The following is a 7,623-nucleotide window of genomic DNA, read 5'->3' as shown; positions in this document are numbered from 1 at the left end:
CATTGGGGAGGGTATGTGCTATGGTGAGCACTGTGAATTGTGCAAGACTGTTGAATCACAGATCTGTACCTCTGAAACAAATAATGCAACATATGTTAAGAAAAAAGAAAAAGAAGAAGATAGCAGGAGGGGAAGAATGAAGGGGAGTAAGCCAGAGGGGGAGACGAACCATGAGAGACGATGGACTCTGAAAAACAAACTGAGGGTTCTAGAGGGGAGGGGGCTGCGGGGATGGGTTAGCCTGGTGATGGGTATTAAAGAGGGCACATTCTGCATGGAGCACTGGGTGTTATGCACAAACAATGAATCATGGAACACTACATCAAAAACTAATGATGTAATGTATGGTAATTAAAATAACAATAAAAAAAATTAAAAAAAAATATTATATTCTAAAAAAAAAAAAAACCCTCAATGAGATACTACCTCACACCAGTCAGAATGGCTCAAATTAAGAAGTCGGGAAACGACAGATGTTGGTGGGGATCTTACACTGTTGGTGGGAATGCAAGCTGGTGCAACCACTCTGGAAAACAGTATGGAGGTTCCTCAAAAAGTTGAAAATAGGGCTACTCTATGACCCAGCAAGTGCACTACTGGGTATATACCACAAAGATACAAATATAGTGGTCCGAAGGGGTACGTGCACCCCAATGTTTATAGCAGCAATGTCCACAATAGCCAAACTATGGAAAGAGCCAAGATGTCCATCAAGAGATGAATGGATAAAGAAGATGTGGTATATATATATATATACATATATATACACAATGGAATATTATGCAGCCATCAAAAGGAATGAAATCTTGCCATTTGCAATGATGTGGATGGAACTGGAGGGTATTGTGCTGAGCAAAATAAGTCAATCAGAGAAAGACATGTATCATATGATCTCACTGATATGAGGAATTCTTAATCTCAGGAAACAAACTGAGGTTTGCTGGAGTGGTAGGGGGTGGGAGGGATGGGGTGGCTGGGTGATAGACACTGGGGAGGGTATGTGCTATGGTGAGCGCTGTGAATTGTGTAAGACTGTTGAATCACAGATCTGTACCTCTGAAACAAATCATATATGTAAAAAAAGAAGAGGATAGTAGGAAGGGAAAAATGAAGAGCGGGGAGTCAGAGGGGGAGAGGAACCATGAGAGACTATGGACTCTGGGAAACAAACTGAGGGTTCTAGAGGGGAGGGGGGTGGGGGGTTGGGTTAGCCTGGTGATGGGTATTAAAGAGGGCACGTTCTGCATGGAGCACTGGGTGTGATACGCAAACAATGAATCATGGAACACTACATCAAAAACTAATGATGTGATGTATGGTGATTAACATAACATAATAAAGTAAATTTAAAAAAAACATGATGTATGGTGATTAACATAACATAATAAAATTAAATTAAAAAAAGAAAGGGATATCTGTAAAGCAACAAAAAAGAACATTTAGGGCCTTCAGGAAACAGCCACTTTGTTTGGCTGGCACGCATATGAGATGGGGAATGGGCAAAGATAGGCCGAACGTAGTTTCGGGCACTCACAATTTAGAAAATTGCTATGCCAGCTAACTTTGCAACAGATCCATGATGTCCCCTCACCTCTGTACCATGCTCTCCCTCTTGACGTGGCAGAAGCTGCCATTTTTAATTTATTCCATATTTCAAATGTGACAGCAGCTTCAATCGCTGTGCCCCTGGGCCTCCCTCCAGGCCTCTGCTTCCATGGCCGGTCCCATGCCTGGCACGTTCACGTGGCGTCTGAGTCTGTGCAGGAAACAGTAACCCCCGGAGCCTTGGTGCTCACAGGCCACACGAGCACCTGTGTTGGGGGCCTGCAATGACCACTCGCTAGCCTCCGCCCTGGCCTGAATACTGCAGTAAGGCATCACCTGAAATACCACTCACACAATCAAACCTTCAGGAGAGCAGCCTTCAGAAATTTGGCAGATTAATTTTGCTCACAGAGCACAGTGACATCTCTTACTAGTAATTTTCATCCAGGCAGGATCTGTACCGGTCCTAATACCATGTATTCTTCAAAGTTGCTTGCATTTTTTTGTTTGTTTGTTTTTCATTTTTTCCCCCAACAAATGTAACTGAGAAGTAGGCCCCTTGTTCTTCATCTTCACACAGGAAAGCTGGTGCATGTGCATGACAATTATAACGGCTAGCCCTCGAGTGTGTTTTCTACTGGTCGGGCTCTAGCATTTAACTATCTGCTTCATCCTTGCAAGTACGGTCAGATTCCCAGCACATAGGCATCCCCATTTTCCAGAAGATGAAGCTGGGCCATGGGAAAGGCGGAGTTAGGATTTGAACCCCTGTACTCTGTCACTGGCATTCATGGTTTTTAACCACCACACATCACGGCTCGGCAGAAGACATTCTTATTTTGATGTCTGCGGTCACCAGCCTCTAGGGGATGCCAGGAGGCAGGTGCCAAGCCATCTCCTTTCCCTCCTCGGCACCTCTTTGCGGGGAGTTACTAAGCAACTGTGGTTCTAGCCCTATGGGAACTCCCTTGTCTTCTCTCTCATGGCTATTGCCCTAGCTCAGACATCATCATATAGACAAATTAACAGCCCCTTAACAGGTTCCTGGCCTTCTACGCTGTGGTCAGTTAGCCCACAAGCCTTTACTGAACACCCACTGAGTTACTGGAGATTTCACAGGAACAAGATAGCTGCAGGGGTTTACTGAGCATTAACAGTGTGTCACGTACTGGCCAACTGCTTCATATTCAGGCACTCAACTGCCCTCTGAGGTGCTTTACTGCCATCATCCCCATTTCACAGATGAGCAAACAGAGGCTTCGGAATTAAATAACTAGTTCAGTGTGACACAGCTAGAAAATGTCAGAGCCAAGTATCGAACCTAGGGAGTGTGATTCTACATCCCAGACTCTTAAGCAATTTAGACATCAAATAAGCAATTGCAAATGTGCTGAGCGCACATTTTTTAAAAAGATTTTATTTATTTATTTTACAGAGACAGACACAGCGAGAGAGGCAACACAAGCAGAGGGAGTGGGAGAGGGAGAAGCAGGCTCCCCGAAGAGCAGGGAGCCCGATGTGAGGCTCAATCCTAGGACACGGGGATCATGACCTGAGCCGAAGGCAGATGCTTAACGACTGAGCCACCCAGGCGCCCCTGAGTGCATATTTAATAGGGAGACCTAACTTAGACAAGGAGGGTGCAATGGCAATGAAAATGAATATTAGTGAGTGCCTCTGTTTGCCAAACATTCTGCTGAATGCTTGACAGATAGTATCTCATTTAATTTTCCTGAGAGGAAGCTATTAGTATCATGCCCACTCTGTAGATTAAGAAACAGGGCAGAAAGGTTAAGTAACATCTGTAATATCAACTAGCTATTAATTCACAGAGTTAACATTTGAACCCACATGCACCTAACTCTACAGCCTGAACTCTTAATTACCATTTTGCACTGCTTTTTGTAAGAGCAACTGTGACCTCTACACTCCCTTGTTTAAATCCTTCAGTGGCTCCATGCCTTCTGATCACCTCCATGAGGGAATCCCAACGAATAGACCCTGGTCTTCCATCTGCTCCTCCCATTAGTCCCCATCATGCCCCTTGGAGCCTGGGATGCTCTGGATGTTATCTGTTCTGGCCACAGCTTTCCTAATGCTGTCCTCTTTGTCTGAAACACTGTCCTTCTCGTTCTCACTCCCTCCTGGGTCTCCAACAGAGCACACTCTCACTCCCAATCCTGCCCATCCCGCTCCTTCCAATGGGACAAATTGTCTCACTCCCTAAGGCTTTACCTGGATCTGGCAAGTGGAAAATACTCCAGGCTTCCCTGGCAACCTTGAAGACTCTTGTCTATATGCCCTACCTGGTCCAGATTATGATTTGCCTTCTATTGTAGTCTTCTGCTTTATAGTTATCCTGTCACTTTAAGTAACAGGTGTGATCCCTTTGAGGATATGATCAGCATTTACTGAGCACCTGTTATGGGATATTTTCATATCACTCTCTGTTTCATCTTCACTGTCACCTTGAGAAGTAGGGGCTAAGAGCTTTACTTTAATAGATGGTGAAATTACCTGCTCAGAGCAGTGAGGTGACTTGCCCAAGACCAGCAGTTCGTAAGTAGAGAAGTGAAGACTTGAACCTGTGGTTTTCTGTCTGATTCTAAATCTCTTGTGTTTTCCCCTGTCTTGCCCTCCTTTTCCCATCTCACCCTGCACTGACTGTGTCCCAGAGTGTGACTTCTTACCCTGCACAGATGCTCAGCAAGGGTCAGCTGAAAGCCCTAATATCTGGATTCACCAATAAAGCCCAAATGGGGAGTTAGGGTTAACGCAGAAGAGGGAATACATGGAAAGCTCAGAGGTGCTACGGGCTCTGGGGATCATTTAAGCTGCAGGTAAGATGCCCAGGCCTTTAGGAAAGGTTCAGAAAGTTGCCAACAGCTACCCCCAAACCCAGGCTGTGCAGCTGCAGATATATTTGGCTTAGATCCTCCAGAGGGGTGTCTGGGGAGGAAAGCCAAACAGCGAGGCTCTGCTGTGCACTAGGGGCCTGACAGAGGGAGCGCAGAGAGGCAGGAGGGATGTGCAGGTTTTAATTATTCCTCCCATCTCATCTCTACCCTCTGAATATGATGCATTCTCTCCCTCCCAGACTTTCTGGCATCTGAGATGCTCAAGGTCCCTTGGCAGCTGAAGCTAGGAACTGGAGATGGGGAGGCATGTTTCCCACCATGGCCCAGCTCCCCACCACTTCTTTTTTCATCCCAGCAGCATTGGGAGCCCACAGTCCCTGCCCAAGCTTGGCTGTGATCCTTCCAAGCTTTCTTCAAATGGCAACTTGTGGGCTGTGAAGGGTTTGCTCAGCTGCCTTTGCTCCCAAGATCCTTGCTCAGGGGGCTGGGTGGCCCACACAGAGAGGCCTAGACAAGAGTCAGAAGAGATGGGGCTGCTAATGGGATGGTTGCATAAAGACACCAGAGGCCACGTACCCAATGGGATGAGTAAAAGGGGACTTTGAATCTCAGTATTTGTCATTCCACTTTTAGAATGTTAGGGCAAGGAAGAATTTTAAGTACCATCTTGTTCCCTTCCCAGATTGTGCAAGGAAAAAAAGTGAGGCCTGGAGAAGCAGAGATTGCCAAAGTCCTGGGGAATTCATGGCAGAGCCACACCCGGAACGCAGGCATCTAATTCTCTGTCTACCACATTCTGTAGCCACTAATTTGAAATAATTTTGCTCAACCCTTTCCTACCTGTGTGACATTAAGGTGGTCACATAAGCTGCCTGGGCTTCAGTTTCCCTTAAATTGAAAATGGTTAGGAAAATGTCTGGATCTCCTTCATGAGGTATTAGAATTAAATGAGATAACCCTTTGCAAGGTACCTAGCAAAGGGCCAGGCACTTAGCAGTGTTCTGTAAATGTTACCAATTATTAGTGTTGGCATTGGCTCATTATCAGGTGGCTTGACCAGCAGGGTCTCAATGCATGTACTGGAAAAAGCCCACGCCTCTCTGAGAAGCCTGCTATCATCCAGCACCCAACTCCAGGTAACCATCAATGGCTCTGAGTTCCAGCTAAGGTAGCACCCCTTAAGACATCCTCCCCTTAGCAGCACTCCTCATCTCCAGTTTGAGGTAGTTGGCTGCCCTTCTTCTCTGTCCCCACAGCATCCAGTACAACTCTCTCTCTCCCAATCTCTCTCTCTCTCTCTCTCTCGGGAGAGGTCAGAGAGTGTGTTCTATTCGTGTCTGCACCCCTGACATCTACGCATGTCCCAGAGAAGGGGATGTGCAATATTTGTTGATCATGCTAAGGGAGGAGGGGATGAAGAGAGGGAAGAAAACAGGCATTGTATATGAATAAGGAAGTGTTGTGATGAGCTATTTCTTAACTATTTAATTCCATCATTTTGGCCCAGCTAAGCCTCCCTAAAATCGTACCTTCGACTGATGTGGCCATACCCACTAAGAGTTCTTCCCAACTCCTTTATTGTCTTTATATAAATAATAACGTTATGAACAACAGAAAGGGGAAAGCACCCCATTCTCATCATCATACCTATTCTCATAGTTGGCCAACTGATTCCACATTCATTAGCCCGCTGACAATGCTTTTGGTTGGGGAAACTGAGGTGCAGGGGGGATGAATTAATATACCCAAGGTTAAAAAAAAAAAAAAAGGACAACCCAGAAAACAGAATACCTGGGAGTAGAACTCACATCTCCTGGGTCACAGATCAGTGCACTTAACCACTGCACCATGTTATCTTCTCTATCCCAGCACTGCACCCCTACCTCACCCCTCCACCACTCTGCAAACACCAAGCCAACAAGGATGGAACATCTAACTATAATCTCAAGCTCCCTCTCATCAAAGCTCCCATCCATCACTCTCTCCTCCCTGTCACAAAGTCAAAACAGTCTTCTGCTCACAACAGCAGAATGGAATTATTAATGGGAAGAAATGAAATTTCCCTAACCCTTTCAACCATCCTCTGCCCCCAATTCATAGGAATGTATTTTTGGACTCAATGTGCTATCAAAACACAGAAATTAGTCTCCAATTTTGGACGTCAAACTCAGTTATCCCTTTTGTTAAGAAAGGAAATTAATAACAATTCCTCCTGGTCAAACGCCAAGCTAACATCTTAGCGCAAAGTGTCATTAGAAATCCCAACCCGACTGGCTGTTGTGATATCTTTAAAAGCCTGAACGTGTTCAGCTGCTTAGGATGGTTTTCTGGGGTTTATTCTCCCTCAAGCCCCTTGTCACTTCTAACCTGGGGATCGGTTACTATTTAAAGAAGAAATGGCTTGAAGCATTTTTTTTCCTTCCATGGTTTTGTGGATTCAGACTTTTCTAATGAAGAGGTTTGAGGGGAAAAAAGAAAGCAAGCAGATTCTACTCTAGGGGGTATTCACCGCTCCAAGCACCAGCTCCAGGCCATTGCTGAGCAAGTTGTCCATTAAGTACAAGAAGAGGGAGAAGGGAAAAAAGTTTTCACAGTTTATAATTATATTACCAGTTTCATTACAGATCTCATTTTAATTCTGACTGAAACCTAGCCTTGCCTTCTCCCTGCACTCTCTCATGTATAGTTATTAAATCTGGGTTGGAGTTCAACCTATTCTTCCTGATTTCAGCATATTAATATAGTTTATTGGTATTTCATTGCCACTTCCTCCCCCTGGGTGTTCTGAATCTCAGCTCAATTTATATTTTCCCCTCTGCCTGGGCTTCCGGATAAAGCTTGCTTCATTTTGGTGTTGGGGGGAGAAATGGGATTTTGATTGGAGTTTCTTATCTTTGGGTGTGGGAACTAAAACCATGGGGAGTGAAGGCAATCACAGAAGGACAGGCAGACTCAGATGTTGGGTACCGTCATTCCCCAGGCTATATCTTCTGAGGGCATCTGGATCCACCTGCCTCCCTGCCCTCCCTTCATTCATTTCACAGACACAATTTATTCTATGTCTACTGAAGCCTCTGTTAGGTTTCATAATAGGTTAGGGCATGAATAAGCCGTGGCCCTTGACCTTGAGGAAATTTAAGTCTAGCTATGAAAATCACTGCATTTTTTATTTCTTCTTTCTTTCTTTCTTTCTTTCTTTCTTTCTTTCTTTCTTTCTTTC

The 7,623-nt window shown here is 45.0% G+C and overlaps 1 protein-coding gene across 5 annotated transcripts in view; it reads right to left on the bottom strand.

Moving 5' to 3' along the window:
* ASTN2 (astrotactin 2) overlaps positions 1-7,623 on the bottom strand; it is an 899,232-nt gene that overhangs the window by 516,718 nt on the left and 374,891 nt on the right. The window lies entirely within an intron of this gene.

The sequence above is a fragment of the Callorhinus ursinus genome, unplaced genomic scaffold (assembly GCF_003265705.2).
Source record: "Callorhinus ursinus isolate GAN/ISIS: 27379988/994484 unplaced genomic scaffold, GSC_fseal_2.0 scaffold24, whole genome shotgun sequence".
NCBI lineage: Eukaryota > Metazoa > Chordata > Mammalia > Carnivora > Otariidae > Callorhinus > Callorhinus ursinus.
This window is presented reverse-complemented; position numbering and strand designations above follow the sequence as displayed.